At 51.9% G+C, this 17892-nt stretch overlaps 1 protein-coding gene across 4 annotated transcripts in view; it reads right to left on the bottom strand.

Annotated features, from left to right (window-relative positions):
• Window positions 1–17892, bottom strand: part of LOC144948961 (LIM and senescent cell antigen-like-containing domain protein 1) — a 50073-nt gene that overhangs the window by 19596 nt on the left and 12585 nt on the right. The window contains exon 1 of one of the 4 annotated variants that reach the window (XM_078878742.1): window positions 9960–9981. The exons of the other annotated variants lie outside the window; for them this stretch is intronic. The gene's annotated coding sequence lies outside the window, so the exon portion shown is untranslated. Of the gene's footprint in view, window positions 1–9959; window positions 9982–17892 lie in introns of those variants that run through there. 4 annotated transcript variants of the gene reach the window in all.

Genomic DNA, 17892 nt, shown 5'->3' with positions numbered 1-17892 from the left:
GCTGGTCTCATGTAAGGAGCGTTCTTTGTACGAGAATTCGCTATTTTAATTTAGACCCATTATATATATTTTTTACTCAAAACGATCGCTCAGCGAGCGCAGACCGATCGATCGACACGCGGCCCGTGGCGGCAGCGTCCCGCGGCTCTTTCGTTTACCGGCTGCCCTGCGTGGCCCTGCACGCGTCGTGGTGCGCGCTCCCCTGCTCCCCCGCTCCCCACCCCCCCGCCCCCCGCCAGGTGACGAACTTTTGTGAGCAGTTCCATCTGCTGCTCGTCGCTGCACCGCGTCCGCCGTGAGCTGCTGCGCGACGAGGCCGGCGAGTGGGCCGTGAGCGGAGAGGCCCCGTTCAGGCTCGAGACGAAGTGAGGGGAACGATGAAGGGGAGACGCCCACCCCAACTTTGACCCTGCCTGAACTTGGCCCAAGCAAACAGAAACAAAATCGAAGGAAGGGCGGACGGACCAGCCCATCTACGACTCGGCGTGATCGGAACCACGAACGTAGCGGGGAAGCGAATCGTGCGATGCACGAGGCGATGCCACGAGGTGATGTTGCGCTACACTGAGCTGTGTCTTGAGAAACAGAGGCGAGTTTCAGAGTCCAGCGTCAGGTCAATGCCACCTACAACCTCGACCTCCACCCGCTAACATCCTTCCCATCAACTCCTCTCACAGCACTACTATTCTGCTGTACAATTTCAAATTCTTTATTCAGCACCTTGGTTGAGGCGCTATGCAAATTAATATAAGAACATCTATCGTTCAAACAGAAATTCCAGGCCCCTGCAAGCACCGTGGTTCTTCATGTGTGGCAAGTGTTACATTTTATATTTTCTTACTTTATTGTAAAATTGTGTATTGTTCACGTTAGAACACGTTGTTCAAGAGTGAACATTTTGAGGCTGAAATTTGTCTTGGCTGTTCACGTGGGAGGGAGTCGATAGGAAAACGATGATCGCTTAACGAGTTTTCGATTACCAAACAATATATATTCTTGGGTCTTTCGGTAAAACCACGTAGATAGATCAAATTTTTTTTTTAAATAATAAAAATAATTCTTTTTTTTTATTCATTATTCTTTTTATTATTTGATCCATCTACGTGGCTTTACCGAAAGACCCAAGAATATGGATGCCTGCAGTCACGAAAGCTTTAAGTCAAGATTTACCGAACAATGTTCGTGGAACGTATCTCACTCGTGAGCCGAGACAAGCCAGGCTGTGTGTGTATATATATACATGTATATACATGTATATACATGTGTATTCATGTATATATATGTATATATACACACTGGACGTACTATACATGTGTTTACCTTGACCACAAGCGTGTGTACAATTTAGTCTGCATGGCTTTCCAAATTAAGTTTCATTCAAGTCAGCATCGGTTGCTCGAAACAACAGCTCACCAGAATCTCAGGTCAGAACATTCTAAAATCAACCAATCTTAACGTTCACGATGAAGACATATTTAAAGATGATATTATGATACTGTTGATGATGTTAACATAGATGACAACAATGATGATGTTGATGACTATGACAAGGATGGTGAATGCAATAATGAAGGTGGCAATGTCGACAACAAAAATGATGATAATGATGATGATGATGCTGACAAGATGAAGATGATGACGATGATGGTGATGATGACAATGGTGATGATGATGACAATGATGGTGATGATGATATCGACAAGTTGACGATGAAGATGAGCAGCAGCACCCACCTCTGGGGAGTCACCGTGGGTCCAGGCTCCTTGGGCCTCACCCAGCGACGTTGGAACAGAGCGGAGGACGCGAGGGGCTGGAGGTTCAGCCCTGCCATGTGGGTGAAGCCTCAACTCGCCTCACCCCAACACCTCACCCCAACCTCACCTCAACTCCCCCCTCCTTACAACACAACCTCGCCTCACCAGGCCCGTGGAGCGTGGGCTGGAAAAACGACGCCACCAAACCCAAGGTGTTCGCCCCCTTGCCACTCGGAGGGCCTCCGGCCCCCCCCCCCCCCCCAGCCTGCGAGCTGCTCGCGTCCCCCCCCTCACCAGAGGCCCACGACTACAACCGCAAAAACCTCGAAAGGATCTTCCTGCTCGCGCGGTTCGTGTGACGCGCGCGTCGTTTCGGCTCGTGGGCCTGCGCAATGTCCGCGTCCGAACCTCGGGACGACGAAACCCCCCGGGGGTTTACCACCTCTTTTCGTTTATTTTTTTTAAATATTAAAAAAAAGAGAAAGCGCACGTGTGTGAGAGAGACTTAAGGGGAGAAACGGGGATGCAACACTTCGGCTAGAGATTCCTAGAAGCCGCTCTCACGCCCCACTCCACCCCCTTCAGCCAACACAGCCCTCGGACTCCCGGAGACCTGAGCAAAGTCGCCGAGAAATAATCCAAATTCCAGGCAACTCTCCTCGGACGGGACGGGCCGCGTCGGCGCGAGGGGGAGGCCGCGGCGCTCGCCGGCCCGGGGGGGAGCGGCGGAGGCCGGAGGACTGTGGCTGAGACGGCACCGCCGGTGCCGCACGCTCGTGAGTGGGGATCCTTGTCACTTTAATTGTCGGTCTTTAGCCTCCTCCTCCTCCGTGCTGGGGGCACGGGGGGGGGTCGTAATGGGCGACCCCATGGGCAAGTCTGACTGCAGCCACTGTCTGATTTTGTGATGTATATTTTTATTATTATTATTATCAAACATCAAATCGCGATTGTGCACAAATGTGGAATTGTCAGCGGACGAAATGCCCTCTCCCAGTCGCGGCACGAGTAGCGGCACGTCGGGGCGTGAGCCAGCCGGCGGGTTTGTTCAGAAGAGATTTCCACTCCGCGTGGGTGGAGTGGCCTCATCATCTGGTGAAATTGGCACGCACGTGCGCACCTCCAATTGTGTAGGTATGTACGTTGAACTTCTTTCGCACAGTACGTAGCCAACCGTGCTAATCGGAGGTGCGGAGGAAAGATAACAAACTAAACACAAAAAGCAGTTCTAAAGAAATTGTTTTCAATCCAGTGGCTTCCAAATATCAGAAGAGCGTTCCAGACGGCCGCAGAAGCGCATCTGAAAGCGCGCGATGCGGTGACCATCTTTTTTCGGTGGCCAGCCAAAATCCGCCACTGCGAGGATGTCTCGAGTTCGCGTGGTGATGGTTTATGCTCCCCGACGAGATCAGCGAGGTATCCTGGCAACGAGTGCGACCTTATCATGTACTCGTTCGGCAACCTACGATTAGCATGGTTTGCTACGTACGGTGCGTAAGAAGCTCAACGAACGTACACACACACACGCGCGCGCGCGCCGTTCAACCGCGGTGGGCTCGCCCGGCGGCGGTGGTGGCGGTCGCTGGGGCCCGCCGGCCGCGCGTTTCGCAGCCTCGTCTCAGAGGTTCGCGGTTGGAATCGGGACCCCGGTTGTTACCGCCCCGGTTAATACCGCCGCGGTGTGCGGTCACCACCGAAGACGACCGCGCGCCCGCCCCGTCTGCTGCACAGCGAACGTTAACGGTCCCGTGACGTCGGTCAGAAAGAGTCGGCCCCCCAAATGCCCTCCGACTGGCATGGTTGGCTACGTACGGTGCGAAAAAAGTTCAACGTACGGTACGTAAAAGAAGGCAACGTCTCAGGAAATAAACCTTCACCGTAGCACGTCACCGTGCAGCACAAGGGCCAATTGCATGTCTCTACTAAGAAGATGAAAATATACGTATGCAGACTGGAGGAATCCAGTATAAATACATATTCTGTGAAGCTCCTTTTCACAAGTGTCCCAGTAGGGGCAGGTCAGAACTTTACAACAACAAACAAAACCAAAAACACGATAGGAGTGCAAATTCAAGGCGAGGTCAACTAATCCCTTTCAGAATATATGCAATAAAGCTAAAGATTTTTTGTAATCTTACTAGGTAAGGCCCACTGAGCCATTAACTTCTTTTTCAGCGGCGAGAAACAGACACAGCCCCTACCTATCGCTTGCTACAGTCTTCCCTTTCACGTCCACAGGGTGACGGAACAATGCGCTAATTGTATCAGGTTAACCTTTTTGTCAAGGTTAATCCCCAGTTTCTGCATTCGATTCCTCATTAAGTTCCCTTATTTATTAACTCAGAGCCGACGGAGGGGATTCCGACTGCAAGGTTGACCCCGTTGTAATTTTCTTCCTGCAGTGGCAGGGATTCTCGTGTTTGTTTTTAGTTTGTTGTCTTCCCCCCCCGCCGCACCTCCGATTAGAGTGGGTGGCTACGTACGGGGCCAAGGAAGTCCCACGTATGTGCGCACGTGCGTTTATTAATTTTCTTACGACACCCAGAAAGTCAAAAACCGAAACCAGAGTTTGCGCATTTGCTCGCTTAAACAGTTGCTGCTGACAGACCGAGGCACGTACGATTTATTTATTTGTACGCGGAGATGCAGAACGGGAGCCCTGCTCACACCGTGGTTTCTTAAGTTGGAATGTTCCGAGAGTCAGCAGGGAGGGCGACGGTGAAGCGACAGCGCCGTGGAGTGGTGGGGCGCGAGCTCTCCACCCTCCACGCGTCTCTCTCCCTGGGCTCAGCAGCAACACGCTTTGGTCACATGACAGAGGAGGCGGAGACGTAGCGAGCTTACAGTCGAGACACTGGCAATTACACAGAGATGTAGCGATACGACTCAAGAGATATGACAATGGATAGAGATGTAGAGATCAGTCTAACACGTCGTGGGGCTTTCGCGATCAATATTATCCATAAGAGGTTTTTTGTGTTAGATCGCGTAAACATAAATGTGTCGTTAAACACCGGTGTGCTGAACCAGTAACCAATTGTCACGTTTTGTTTATGTAATATTGTAAATTACGGCGGGAGACCACTTGACGGGTAGCACACTTTATTAACACTTGTCTTTGCCACAATAACACGTGTGGTCACTACAGCTCACGCTACACGTTCCACCCGGCTACAAACACACGGGCATTCCAGCCCCGTAGCATCCAGGGGAACCTACAGACCCACCCCAGCTTGGGTATGGGTCACGACCACTGGGTCCCGCGGCCCGGCCCTCACACGGACGTCCGGCCCCGGGTCCCAAGGTCCCGCCTCTGAGCCACACAGGGCCCCGGTCCTTACAAGGACAGCGGGACTAGGTGTCTCAGGGCCCTATCTCTTCCTCCTCCGTCTTCCGTCTTCACTGGTCACCAACTCCCCGAGCGCCCGCGCGCACCGCCTTTTATAGTCCTCCGCTCCCGAGGAGACTGAGCCTATTCGGACCGCGATGTGAGCACCCACCCTAGTTGACCAATCACCACGCGCTGCCACACGATCCATCACTGTCAGCGCGCGTCACCACTACACAGCCAATCACCACGCGCTGCCTCACGATCCCTACTGCCAGCGCGTATCACCCCTACATTTACGTGACAGACCTTAGTAATTGGCTGTCAGGGGATGCCGGGTTCAACAACACATTTATATTTACGCAATCTAATTTTAAAAAACTCTTAAAGATATAGAGATGAAAGGAGAGACATTGATAAGAGGGAGAGATGTCTGTATCTCCTCTGACAACTCACTACAAGAAGTTGACAAAAGAGACGTTGGCAATAGACTGAGATGTCGCGAGATGACAGACTGGATACAGCCGAGCTGGAAGGCAGCAGCCAGGCGGTGAGGCCGACGCCACCAACAATTGCCCAAGCTCTGCAGTCCTCTACATATGGAAGTAGATTTTTTTCCCCCTTGAGCCAATGAATGAGTGTTTGACATACTGGTAGCGTTTGTTAGCGCACCGCTCGCGAGCAGTGCACCCCCTCATGTCAAACACGGCCGTCAAGGAGCCTCGCCCGGAGAGAACGAGCCCACAGGAAACGGATCGCCCACCGCCTCCATCCACCCCCCCCCGCTCCCCCCGTTCTGCCCGTGGAGGTACCGACTTCCTGTTTGCTCGGCAAGAGGAGATTTTCCGTGCGCCGTGGGGAGGAAGTGCGTGGAGGTCACCCCCCTGCTTCCGGTCAGCCTCCCCCCGTGGACGTCCCGCACCGATCTCGTCCTCGCGACGTCCACTCTGTACGAGGACTTCACTCGCAGCCACACCTCCCACGTGACACCCTCGTCTACCGAGCACAATGACCAGCCTATATCTCCGTTTCATGTGTCGCGTCACACAATTTGTAATAGTGCTACGATCGGATGTGCGCTACGGGTAATTTATTTTTATCATCGATATTTTCCATTTCTCACGTGACAGTTGATTTTGTTATGGTTTATATTTGCTACTTTGCTGTAATTTATTTTGTTTGTTTTCATCTTGTAATATTGGTGACCAGTTCACGCTTGCAAATGACACGATCTTGGTGCCTCACCTAGCTAAACAAACTCAGCTTGAATTGGAATTCACTCATGCAACTCAATTATTTGACCACTCACCCATCATCTCACTTGCTCATTCAATCACCCACTCGTTCGCTCAATCATTCACCCAGCCACCTCTCACTCATCCACTTCACTCATCTACTCACTCGAGATCTCAATCACCTCACTGGCCCACTCGCTCTTTTGCACATAAGGCCCATCCTGGTCTGGTGAGGTCTCGCCTGGTGACACAGAATCAACGAGACACTCACCATTGACGACGCGGTGAATGTCTCACCGCTCCCTCGCACGCCGCCGCTGTTTAAGCAGCCAACCATGTGGGCAGTGGCGATGTGCACGATGCCCCCACCTCTAGACCGCGAACAATGGCCTTTTTAAAATTAATATTTACCTACCAGAGCAAATACATTGAATGTTTTTCTCTTGCCATATTATTGTCGGGTCCCTATATAAAAGGCTTGGAATTTCAGGATCCCTCCCCATTGGAAAGTTTGTAGATCTGCCTCTGCGTGCGGGACTGAAAGGCACCACGGTGGCAAGGAGATGTTAACTACCTCGCCCGGTAAATGTCCACGTGACAAGCCACTTGGTCGAGCTGTCATTTGTGAGAGCCAGGTCGCTTCTGAAAAAGAGCTCCACAGCTCAGTGGGTCTTACCTGGTAAGAAAAAAAAAGTTTCGATAGTAAAAAAAGTACGTAGTTGTTTAGAATGTTCAAGAAGAAAAGTGTTTTCACCTGTCACGTGACTCGATCCGTTTTGCTTGCCAACATGACGATTCGTATTAGTGTTTTGGGTCAAAGATCACGTACTCTGCAAGCTACTAAAAGCTCTTGTGCGAGTTTAGCTAAACACTAGCCCAAAAATAATTCCTGGTCTTTCTGCAAAAATTAAGGAAACATCCGTAAAGGAAGTGCTCCTGAAAGTTTCCTTTGGCTCCGGTGATCAGTAAAGCAGAGAGCTCGGACAAAATAAACACAGGGTGACGCAAGCACACACACGGACACACACACACGGACACACACACGGACACACGGACACACACGGACACACACGGACACACACACACATGGCCACACACACACGGACACACACACACGGACACACACACACGGACACACACACACGGACACATACGGGCACGCACTGCATTTCGTTTAATTTCTCTCTGTCACATTGGTGACCCAGTGTCACTCTTGCAAATGAGAATATCACGGCTCTTTTGAGCCGCCACCTGGTTAAACAAAATACACTCAACTAAAACCCCCAGCAGCAGCAACGCGTGTAAACAACGGTCAACTTCACCACCCACCCACCCCTCCCGGGGCTATGAACAACTCCGACCTACATTTAACCCAATGGAAACACATCTGAAAAGCCTTAGGATCAGCGTTTCCCAAACGTGGCGCCACGCTGGCGAGATGTTAACAACCTCGCCTGGTGTGCAGGAGGTCGTGGGTTCGACCCTGACGCCTGCTGCTGCTGCATAATTGGAGTTTACCGCGTCTCTCTCCCCGTGGTCGCGTGGAGTTCTCTCCGGGTTTTCCCCTCCACATTTAGAATCAACATCACTCCAGCGATACATCTCCACGTGATGAAAGCAACTTCGTTGAGTTATCAATTGTGGCCAGGTTGCTTCTGAAAAAAAGAAACATGGCTCAGTGGGCCTCATCTGGTAAAACTAAAAAGTTTAGTTTATTAGCATGGGGTATGGGCCCCCTCCCCCCAGGTTACCGAGGTCAGAAAGCACGGGGAAGTCACGTGGCCACCGCACCTGGAGTCAATGTGCTGTTTGGCAAGGCATTCGTTTCATGTTTGGGGATCAGTGTGTTTTTTACGGATTCGAATTAACGACGTCCATATCGCCTAGGTGACGGCATGAGCCTTGTTCAAGGTGACATGAATCCAGGCAAGAGGTGGACAACCTACAGAAGGTGGCCGTCCATGGACCGTGCAAGTCAACCCACTGTGGTGGCCTGCGCTTCCTTCAACAGAGGAGGGGGAGGAGGAGGAGGAAGAGCAAAACGACGCAAACTCTCTCCGCTGAAGCCCTCTCGTCGGAGCCAGCAGCACCAAACCTCAACACCGCCATGTGGCTTGCGAACATACGGGCTGCTGCCATCGTGCGAAAGAATAAAATAACAATTACCGTTCCAGCTAGGGGCTAAGATATCTCACTTGGGGATATTTCACGCAAACGACCAACGGGACTTCCGCATCTCTCGGGATGATGTGACGGCAAAAACAGCCGCCCATTCCGACGCAAATTCATGCGGCGCAGACCCCGAGCAAAAACAAATCCTAGATTACATCGGAGCTCTTTCCTTCCTTCTATGGTCAGCGGGCGAGTCGGCAAGGCCCCGTCGCAGCCGCTGCTGCAGGCGCGCGCTCGCCCACACGGCACCCCATGCCGCTCCATCCCCCCCCACGCACCTCCGCCAATGCACAAAGACCCCCCCCCCACCTCGTGTAGCCGCAACAGACCCGTTGGTGCGAGTTGCTCAAAGTGATTCAGAAGAGGCTTTTTGGGGGGGTTCGATCGCATAAGTATAAATGTGTCGTGAAACCCGCCACCACCCGACACAGCCGATTAGTAAGATTGTGCCAGGTAAACAAAACGTGCCGATGAGTTGCTAGTTGAGCACATCGGCGCGTTGGAGAGTAAAACTCACGACATTTACAATTAGAGCACCGTGACGTTTTGCCGGTAATTACAACCAGCATCATCAGGCGACAAACAGAGTTGTGCCGAACTAATAACTAATTGGCATGTTGACCGATTGGCTGTGGCGGGTTATTATTATTAGTATGGATATTGGTCCCAAAAGCCTCCGACTACTACCCAGCGTGACACTGCTCTCGGGGAGCCACCACGGCACAAGCGAGCCTCCTCCTCCTGTCACGCGTCTCTCTGTTCGCACCGATTTTTACTCGCTTCAACCTTTGTACTTGGACATTTACATCACTGCCTTCATCACATCGGTGACCCCGGCCAGTCACTCTTGCAAGCGAGGCTGGTCCCTGGTCTCTGGAGTTCCCGACTCGCTAAACAGATACACGCTTGAGACTTCAAACGAGGGTGTGGGTGGCTTGAACAAAACTCGGCTGCCTTTATCTCCCCGGTAACCGATTTAGTGCCGAGTCAGCCCACGGCTGCTTTCGGATATTTCTCCACCGATGTTGGCTGCGAGCCGAACCCATAGCGGTGCGCCAACCACGATACCGCCGCTCCCCACGCACGAATGCACGTCGCACCAATAACAACAACAATAGCCGCCATTCACTAGTAAGTGGCAGTGACATCACCACAGCGCGTGTGCCAGGCTAGGTACACTCCGAGGTCATGTGAAGCGTGCAAGGCTCGCTGCTGGCAGGGGGTCACAGTCCCAAGTGCGGTGGGTTCACCGACGTGCGACAAACGACAAACACGTCACCTGCGCTCCCCCACCGTGCCAACTCGACGCGTTTTAGTCGCCCGGAGCTCCGCTCGTTGTTGTGGCACGCACACACGCACACACGCGCACACGCGCACACACGCACAGCGATCTGTGTACAAACGGAACGGGCATTATGTTTCGGGCAGGCGTGATGGTCGACACGTAGGGGCGGTTATCGGGCCGCCTACCATCGCGTCTGCTCCACTGCGCCGTCTCACGGACACTGTGCGCGCGTTTCCTTTTATGGACAATTCCACATTTTTTTCCCATTCCACAAATGGCAACACGTGTGCACAAAGACAAAGATCCCCCGTGTAGCCTTAATGGACTGTTGGGGCAAGTGCTGTTAGCGAGTAGCACCTATGAAGACCGGCACGGCACAAGAGGGGGTGGGTGGCCAGCACCACGCCACACACACACACGCACACACGCACACACGCACACGCAAGTCAAAGATCCTATGAGGCCCACATGGGCTGCCAGGGGACGTGCTTTTAGCGAGCACATATTAAGGCTGAGATAGCGCACGAGGTGATTGGTGTGGCCGGCACCAAGCCGGGCCGCCTTTGTCTCCCCTGTGCGATCTCACACAAAAAACATCATCATGGAGATACATTCACTTATCCACTGCTGCACAATAAGCGCAGACAGAGTTTCTGTAAGGCGACAAGATGATTATCGGTTGAGCTACTTGGACTGTTATGGCCACGTCCTGTAAGCGAGCCCCTATTACGGCTAACGCTCACGGAGGAAGAGTTGTGGCCAGCACCACACCTCGCCACTTTGGTCTCCCCAGTTAGACGGTGCACACTTAATGCCGAGCGGACCTAGAGGAGTCCCAGAACAAAGTCTGCCATGAATTGGCAATGTTGCGCGAGGCCAGGAAGTGAGCCTGCTTTTTCTGCGATTGTAAATTAAACTATTTTTTATTTTACCAGGTAAGGCCCACTTCGCTATATAAGCTTTTTCAGAAGCGAACTGGCCATCACAAATAATAGCTCAACGAAGTGGCTTATCACGTGGAAATTGAAATCAGCAGCTGAATACTTTAAACGCACTATGATTCTAAAATGTGGAGGGAAAAACTGGAGGACCCAGAGTAAATTCCACACGATCACGGGGGGATAGAGAGACACGTAAGCTTCACATGTACAGCAGCAGGCGTCAGCGTCAGGATTAAACCCACAACCTCCTGAATACCAGGCGAGGTATTTAACATCTCACCACTGTGGCGCCACTTCATAAACACATTGCACTCTATCCACTAATACCCCTTTTCCACTGGAACATCCGAGCCGAGCCAGCATGGGGCACTCATGGTTGTGGGTTTTCCACTGCCGTACAGAGCCGGAACCAAACCGTGCTACGCTGGCCTCACGAGACATCTCAAATCTCGCTCGGGACCAAGCAGGGCCAGGGGGCAAGGCTCAAATGGCATAGCAGCAGCAGCAGCATGAGCATCGCCAGACAATTTCAATTTACATAAATAATTGACCCACGAAAATATTGATAATATTCGAATCGCCGCGCATCCAACCCACCGCACACAAGGCCGCTCAACTCACAAGGGCGTGTCAGGGCCACACCACCAGCCCGCAGCAGCAGCAACCGCAGATACGTTGCCCAAGGCCCCTCGCTTCCTTGCAACGGTCCCAAGCTCACGAGCCAAGCCACAAGCTGCCTTGTGAGGAAGGCCAAATTGAGTAAAGTGTACTTAAGCCACCGAATAAATTAATAAAACACACCAACGCACACACGCACGCACCGCTCGTGCAGAGACACACCCTCCCCAACGCTATCTAATTATTGCACGTGTTAACGCACACGTACACGCAAAGATCCCCGTACAGCCTTAGCAGACTGTAGGGGCAAGTGCTGTTAGCGCGCACACACGAAGGCCGGCACGGCACACGAGGGGGCGAGTGGTTAATACCACGCCTGGCCGCCACAGTACTGATGTTTACACACCACACCAGGTACTCATTTTAGGCTGAGTCGACCTAGGGAAAGTCCAGAATCAGTTCGAATATTCGGCAATTATTGGTCGTGGCGGAAAATCGAACGCGGGCCGCCGGGTTTGTAGCGCAGTGCGCTAACCACCGTGCCACCACTCCCCACGCACAAACGCATAGACACAAAGACAAAGATCCCCCTGTAGCCTTAACAGACTTTTGGGGAAACTACTGTTAGACGAGGACATAGACACACAGACACACCGCACCATTGGCACAAAGCCTCAAACTCACACCATCTTCCAGCAACGACGTCTGGAAATTACTCATCAAGCTTTGTTTTTCTGGGACCCGTTTCATGACCAAGCCCTCTCACATCCCACAGCAGAAACGTGGAAACACGTTTACATAATTCACATTCTGCAGCCATATAATGTTTTATAATATACACATGTTTATGTGCAGATATTTTGAAATGTACTGCATATGGCTTGCACAACCCTCTGAACCCGGCGACCGGAGTTTGATTTTGTGCCACGGCTAACATCAGTGGCGAGTGATATCTGCACTGGTCTAGAGTTCTAATTTCCCCCCTCCCCCCCAACTCGCAATGACCAGCCTGGTGAAGTATGCTCGAAATACCTCTACTGACCAGACATGGAGTGATAGGCGTACACCCATCAGTGGACTGCCAAAGTATTATTATTATTCCTCTTTCTTACCACAGGTGGTGTAATGGTGAGCATGCCACTGGACATGACATCTAGGAGGTCGCTGGTTCAATTCCTGGCGCTGCAGTTGTATGTATGTTGAACTTCTGTCGCACCGTACATAGCCAACCGTGCTAACTGTACGTGCGGGGGAAGGACAACAAACCAAACACAGAAAGCGGTTCTAAAGAAATACGTTTTCTATCTCGATTTAAAAGTGCATAACTCCATTGACTTCCTAAATGACCCAATGGGTGCGAGTTTCTCGGATCCCCCATGCCCCACCTCTGCTGTCCAACCAGCGCTGTCAGTGACTGCACCGCAGTTGGTCGATCGGTGGGGTAAAGCATGGAACACGTCCACTTCTTGCAACACGTCCACCTCTTGCAACACGTTTGCTCAACGTGAACGAGTAGACCAAATACCCTGCAGGGCAGGGGTCTGCAAACCTGCGTCTCCAGAGCCGCGTGCGGCACTTTAAAGGGCCGCTTCGTGTAGTTATTTATTAAGGAACCCACCGCCTCGTATTCGCGTGTGTTGTGTCTCTTGGAAATGTTTTATGTAGGTACGGTTGAACTTCTTTCGCACCGTACGTAGGCGACCGTGCGTAGGCGACCGTGCTAATCGGAGGTCGCGAATTCGCGAAATAAATTGTCTCTTCTTGTTATTTTGGCCGCCGACTGCCTGTTCTCGGGGTTCGCTGGGAGCGGGGGTCAGTCCGCCCAGCGGCGGTCCGTCTGGCCAGCGGCGATGATGCGGGCAAACAAAAGAGCAGGGGCTGCGCCTTTGCTCGTTTTGTGGGTCGACAAAGTTCTTAGGTCCCCCGGTTTTAGGCCGCGTGTGAGAAATACATTTCAGCACAATTTGCCCATCGCTTGAACCGGGGAGGGGGAGGCATGGGGGGGATCTACATGAAAGAATTCCAGGAATGTCCGACAGGAATCTTGCATTCCAACGGCTAGGAGGTCCAGCAAAGGCCGTTTCGGCTTCCTTAAGATTCGCTCCAGATTTTTATAGAACCCTGTGGGATACATTTTCTGAAATCAAAGAATGCCAAATCCAGGGCTTTTCTGAAGCATATCATCGTAATGTGTTATAAATAAAAAATAAAAGTAATAAACAATCCTTTCTCAGTCCACTGCCAGAATGAGGCTTCCCCTACACCGTGTCTTCATGGAGCAGATTTGACCATACTTCGCTACTCTGGTTCACGTGGTTGGGTTGTTGTTTTTGTATTAAGGGGGCAGCGATGCCAGGAGCGCTTCAGATATCACTTGACAACACTGTTAATTGGTGGCCACGAATCTAACTTCGATTGCCAGGTTCGGAGAAAAGTGTCCGCAGACAGACACAATGGGCAGTTCAGAGCAGAGGATGAGGCCTAATAGCTATGGCCGTAGGGTACGGGCCAAGCTACTCAAAACGATACCATATCCAGAATCAGAATCTGTATTCATACCGGAGGAATCTGATGAACTATAAAGCTCTTTTTCACAGATGTCCGGTATGGATGTTGAAAGGGAGAGGGTTGGGGAAACGCAGGGCCCAGGAAGGTTTTGGATGTTAAAAATCGCCAACGATGTCACCGGCTAACCACTTTCACCGTCGCCGCTTCACGGCGCAGCGGTGTTTATCCACGGCCCCTTGGGAGAGGTCCACCACCGCCTCGTCATCCTCGCTGTGCTCGATGCATCAACAACGGTCCACAGCCATTCTGTTCAATGCTGGACAAGGCCCTCGCTGCACGGTGGTCGTTGTTTGGCGTGGCCATACTTCACCACGCCGGTCAGTGCGGGTTTGTGGAAAAGGGCTGCAACCAGGATCGGTCGGGATCATCAACCCCCACTCGAACTCAGGTCGCCGTGTTCGGAGCGCGGTGCGCGCGAACCACTCCGCCACGAGCGTGATGGAAGTGCCATGAAACAATTCTTGTACACGCCAAGGCGTGGGAGAGGCCATCAACCGGCAGGGGTCTGTAAATAGGTTAATGCAAGGCCTAGTGACAGTAAGCCGTTAAACACAGTGGTTGTGAGATGTGCTGGACGTGTCTCTGCCTGTGATGAAGCTTCCTGGAGTGGTCAGACCGGGATTGTAACCGGTCGGCTTCTCAATGTTGTCGTAAATGTTTGCATCGATTACGATTGATGATCCCAATTGGTGATTCTCAGGTCACTTTTTCAGAATTTGTGATGTTTTTGGCCAATACCAGTTTACTAGGTGTGGTTTGTTTCAGCTATGGGAGAAAAATCCAGATAACCCCGGAGGAAACGCATGCAACAGAACAAGAGGGGAGATCGTACAACTCCACAAATCAATGACCTTGTTGAATAAGTACATAATCACAGAGTATCCATACACAGAAACTGGCATCGCTAAATATGATCACCGCTCTTTGTGCCGAATTCTGATCTGGCCCAAGGACTAAGACATTTTTGAGCCGAGGAATGATCGGCCAAGATATCAGGGATGAGAGGGGGATGAGGAGCGGGAAGGGAAGACTGGGAAAGAGAAGGAACAAGCAGGAAGAGCAACATCTGTTTTCAGGGGGGGCGGTCGTGGGGAGAGAGAGGAGAGATTCAGAGTGGGCGTGACCTCACAGAAGTCACGTGATGTATGGAAATCTTGGGCTGGCTTACATATAAAGATGAGAGGGGAGTAACTGATGCAAACCCTAAACATGTTCACGAAGGGCTTGGAACCTGAAATCTGACTCAAATAAAACTATTAAAATCAACTGAACTATTTTTATTTCCAGGTGAGGCCCACTGGAGCTACGTGGCTCTTTTTCAGAAGCGACCTGGCCATCACGTGGACATTTATAGCAGCCAAATACTCTAAACGCACGTTGGTTTTATCCCTCCACATTTAAAATCAGAGGACCCGAAGAAAAATTCACGCAACCACGGGGAGAGAGAGAGATAGACGCAAACTTCATGTATTTCAGGTGTCAGGGTTGTTCAGATAATCGTCACTGGTGTTGGCCCCGAGCGGGGATTAAACTCAGGTCGCTGCGTTGATAGCACAGAGCACTAACTGCTACGCTACCGGTCTCCATCACACAGCGAATTACACACACACACAGCGGCTTACTCACACACACAGACACACTACGGTTCATCATCTGTGGCCGGACCACACCCAGGAAGGACAGCGGCAACCCTGCTCCTGGGCTCGGGTGGGTTCAGGCAAAACTCGGCCTCCCCCCGCCCTCCACGCCACGGAGGACAACGGGCGACACTGCGCCCGCTCTTACAGTGCTCGCTCAGTGTGCAGGAATTCCATAATTACTGCACCAGAGATCGCCCGCCCACCCAGGCACCCACGCTCTCCTCCTCTCCTCCAGCGAGCCCTCCGTCGGCGGCGCACGGATGCCCGGTTTTCACGATCGATGCGAGCCGAGGTCCGCTTTGCCCAGGGGCGACCCATTGACAGCACCGGTGTGTACGGGGGGTCTGCTGAATCCCCATGCTCCTGGAAAAGCCCATGGGTCAAAAACTTTGGGTCGGTAACCGGGGTTGTTCCAACCGTTCTTATTTTACATTTCAGAATCGGGAGCCATGTTATGACACCCGGCAAAAAAATGTAGTTGCCAGTTTTGCAACGTACAACAATCACCATCCACGTGCGCACAGCCCTGCGTGTGCGTCGTCCCGTACGTGAGCGCGACGATTGTACTGGCGGCATCGCGGCCTGCGACTTACGCGCAAGTCTTTTTTAGAGCAGCGTCCCGACTCGTAACCGTCTGGGGTTGCATGGAATGCATTTACGTGCAGCTTATTTTGACTCAAAAAACGCATTCACCGCGACCCCAAGGAGCATTCAGTCATTTATTTGACAAAACGACGTGGGGCGGTGACGACGCGTTTTGCCGCTGGTCGCGCGGAACCATGCGGTTCAGATTAAGCGGCCGCCCTGGTTATCACTACGAGTGTATCGATCTTCATCACGCCTAGGGGCGTCTGCTTCAACAATGGACGTCAGAAGATCCCGCGCAATGTAAATTGGCGAGAGTAGGCCCTTGTGTGCCGGCGTGATCGTCCTCATTTTTTTTTACAATTGTGAAAAATTACCTCTGCATAATTACCCAATCGGAATAGACACATCAGTTAGTGACCCCTGCCGTGAAAACTTGGCAGGACCCTCTTGAAAGAGTCTCATTGATTCTGAGGCTTTCCTTTGTAAACAAGAATAACAATAATAAAAATAACATATAGAAAACATGGTTTTTTATCCTGTTAAAACAGAAAACACTTTTTTGAAGGACCTCTACATTAATATTTGGACTCATCGATTTCGTAAACAAATTTTATTTGACTAAATGGCACTCATGTTAATAAACAAGTCAACTGGTAAGAAGAGTCAGGGAGTGATCTGAAAAACTAAAAACTACTTTTTAAACAAAGCTGAACGTAGCCATGGGCTCGAGTTGAGTAGTTTTCCGAAACTTTTGTATTTTTTTACGCAATTGTAGATTTTTTTACATCACCACGGCGAGGAATTTGAGCACAAGCATCTCACTTCCTCGGTGACCCAATGCCACCGCAACCACTTCTGGGGTCAGTCGGGCTCCAAGTGAGCCGAGCTGTCAAGAAGAGAATGGGTGAAGCAGCAGCAGCGGACACCGGGGTCAAGGTCACGAGATTGGTTTTGGCCAGGGGGGTGGGGGGGGTGGGGATCACCGAACCGGCCACCCGGGCCACCGTTCCAGCACACTTCCCACTGGCCGTGGGAACGACGCTGCCAAACGCCCCAGGCCACGTGTACAGCTACGGGGGTGGGGGGGCTGCTCCCCCCTCCCTTGCGGCTCCTTCAGCTTCCGGTGTCATTCCACGGACCGCTCACACAGGAAGGCGTCGGATGCTTTTTCACAAAGAGGCATCCCATTTCACAGCCACCACTATTGCCACCACCACCACTATCGCCACCACCGCCACCGCCGCCATGATGAAACGAAGCGGGTGGTGCTTGTGGAGCGGCGACTGCTAAGCGCGACGCGAGATCCTTAACGGGGATTACAGATGACAAGAGGGCTGGAGCCTATTCCTTATAAGAAGAAACTGGCATTCTCTGGCCCGTCACGCTTGGACATTCCATTGCCCCTTTTTTCTGCTTTAAAAGGGCCCCACGCGGAACCGGGCAGACCTGGAGATAAATATTTAAAAATGTTGCTCGTGATCCCGGCTGGAAGGCAACCCATGTGTGCTGTCGTGTATAGAGTAGAAGGTAGGGGCGCAGCCGTGCAATTGATAGCTCACGCCACCGCTGGCAGAAAGGGGCCTCCACTAAAGCGTGTCTCTTAAGAGAAAACGCGTCTAGGTTAGATTTCTTTGGCCTACTTTTCCACACTGACCGGACGTCCTGGAAGAAGTGGAAGTACCCACACTTTACCCCGCCACCACCACACGTGAGCTACCGATTGACCGACTGTGGAGCACTCATACGCACCGCTGGGTGGACAC

The sequence above is a fragment of the Lampetra fluviatilis genome, chromosome 51, assembly GCF_964198595.1.
Source record: "Lampetra fluviatilis chromosome 51, kcLamFluv1.1, whole genome shotgun sequence".
NCBI classification, from domain to species: Eukaryota; Metazoa; Chordata; class Hyperoartia; order Petromyzontiformes; family Petromyzontidae; genus Lampetra; species Lampetra fluviatilis.
This window is presented reverse-complemented; position numbering and strand designations above follow the sequence as displayed.